Source organism: Eublepharis macularius, chromosome 3 (genome assembly GCF_028583425.1).
Source record: "Eublepharis macularius isolate TG4126 chromosome 3, MPM_Emac_v1.0, whole genome shotgun sequence".
Classification (NCBI taxonomy): Eukaryota; Metazoa; Chordata; class Lepidosauria; order Squamata; family Eublepharidae; genus Eublepharis; species Eublepharis macularius.
The window spans coordinates 108849711-108852103 of NC_072792.1; the positions used below are offsets into that span (position 1 = coordinate 108849711).

Below are 2393 nucleotides of genomic sequence, written 5' to 3' on the forward strand. Positions count from 1 at the left end.
TTAAGAAAACAAAGAAACTCTAGGTTTACAGGAAACTCTTGGTTTACAGGAAACATCACCATCATAAGTACTATTCCATTTATATTGTCGAACACTATTCCATTTGTTAGAGAAAATAAAAAGGTAGAAGAAAGAAAAATTGAAAAACTCTTGCCACTGAATGATCAAAATGTGACAGATAATGTGAAAATATGAATTTATCTTAGTTAAAATTGTTCTATATCAGAATCTGTCACTGATTAATTCCATGTCATGTTCATTTTGTTTTTTAATCTTTAAATAGAGATAAAAGTTACTTGTGGAGTTAATCTGTGCCAGGTCCAGTTCAACCAATTCAGATCCCTTCTTTCACAGCCAAGCTTGACTTATGAAGAATGACCGAAATTGGCTTTTACATATTAAATAACTAATATAAATAAGATTAAGAAAGCAGAGGTCAATAAAAAGAATTAGCCAGTAGAACGTAATTGACTGTGAAAACTAAATTAACATCTGGGTGTATTACATGCAGGGGTGAATATTATGGCATGAAATGCTCTGTGAACATATGAAATTATTTTCAGAGAAGTCTCATGGTGTTTGTGAGATGTTTAATAGAAAAAAATGAATTTATTTTTTAATTAACTCAGCCTCAAGAGACCATTAAAAATAAGATTAGATTTTACTCACAGAGAATCTTGATAAATAAAAAGGTCAGTTGACTGACCCGATTCCTTTGGAGATAACTATTTGAGCTGCAGCACATGATGAATCACAGGCTGGCAATAATCCCAAATCACTTGTGGGACATTCTTTAAGAAGGAAAGCACCAGAATTAATAGATTTTACTTTGCTGTAAAGGTGAGTGTGCTGAAAGCGTGACAGTGTATAAAAATGTTATGTGCAAGATTTGTGGCATGACTTCAATATACATATTAATGCTTTATGAATATGTACCTTATTTCCAGTAACACTGCAGTAGGCTGAGAGAAGTTAAGAACATTCGTTTCTCTGCCCATGACTTTGTTCTGAACTTATGCTGTAAATTGCAGCCTGGGAATTACATTTTCAATCAATCAATCAATCAATCAATCAATCAATCAATCGAATGAATGAATGAATGAATGAATAGATAAATGTTGGAAGAAAATAGTGCACGTGACTCAGCATCCTGCTTGGTTTAATGCTTAAAAATAAAGGGGGAAATCCCCATAACAAAAACAGACAAATGGTTTCAATTATATTGTCTATACTGATAGTTAGTGCACAATGTGAAAGCAACAATCATTCCATTCATTAATCAATACATAGAGTTCTGTTTCAGTCTTTCCTCAATCAGGAACAAAGAAGAACACCATGGTAAATCCTCTGGCATTTGCAAGGCAGAATAACAGCCCTTAACAACAAAGCAATAAGAATTTATCATCCTGTCTCAGTCTTTCCTTTGATTAGGAACAAGAAGAGTGCCATATCGAATCCTCCAGCTTCTTCAAAGTTGAGCAACAGCAATTAGCAAGAAAGTAATTAATACAAAGACATGACTTGCCGGCTTGAAATCTGCTTGTTTCGATACTCTTCTTCCTGGCCAATATTTATACTATCTTCATTCTAGTTCTACAGTCTCTCATCAGTGTTTGAAATCAGTGCATTGGTAGGTTTTTTAACCCTTAGCCAGATAACATTCAGTGATATGTTACCTTTTTACAAGGTGTTTTGGAAGTATTTCTATGACAAATTAAAGAATGAATAAAGCTTACTTATACATTCATCAATAAAGGATAATCATCAACCTTATTACTGAATTAATATATAATACATACCTATTGCCATGGTAATGAAAATCTGTTTCTATAAACCATTAGTCTTATTTTCCACATTATTTCTCCATAACAATCTACCTGCTGTTGTCTACTATATTCAACTTGAGGGTTGAAGGGATGGCCAAGTATATAAATTGTGGAGAAAAATGTGAGAGGACCAAGCTAATGTTTCGCATTGCCTCTTCTCAGCACAAATGTGAGAAAATGTAGACAACAAGATCATAGGTGAGATCTGACCACCAGCCAATGAGGAACATGCCACCCTATTGAACTGATAAGAACATATACTACACTTGATCTTAGCCATAAGGCCGAGATCAGATCAGATCCAGTAGACAAGAGCAACAGTCCAGTAGCACCCATAAGAGTAACAAAATGTGTGGTAGGGTATGAGCTTTTGTGAGTCACAGCTCACTTCTTCAGATAAAGCTAGAATGTGAGTCCATCTGTCCTTATATCTAGGAGAGTGGAGTGATTTCAGATGCCAAATGAAAATAGCCGGTAAATGGCTTGGGGAATGTACCCTTGGTACATGGGTCGCACATGGTCGCCAACATGTATGACTCCTCGGTGAGAAGCTGGAGTGAGTATGTG

General features: G+C 35.1%; 1 pseudogene; it reads right to left on the reverse strand.

The window, feature by feature from the left end:
• Window positions 1-1942: 1942 nt before the first annotated feature.
• On the reverse strand, window positions 1943-2122 carry LOC129326809 (U2 spliceosomal RNA; annotated as a pseudogene).
• Between the last annotated feature and the right edge of the window lie 271 nt (window positions 2123-2393).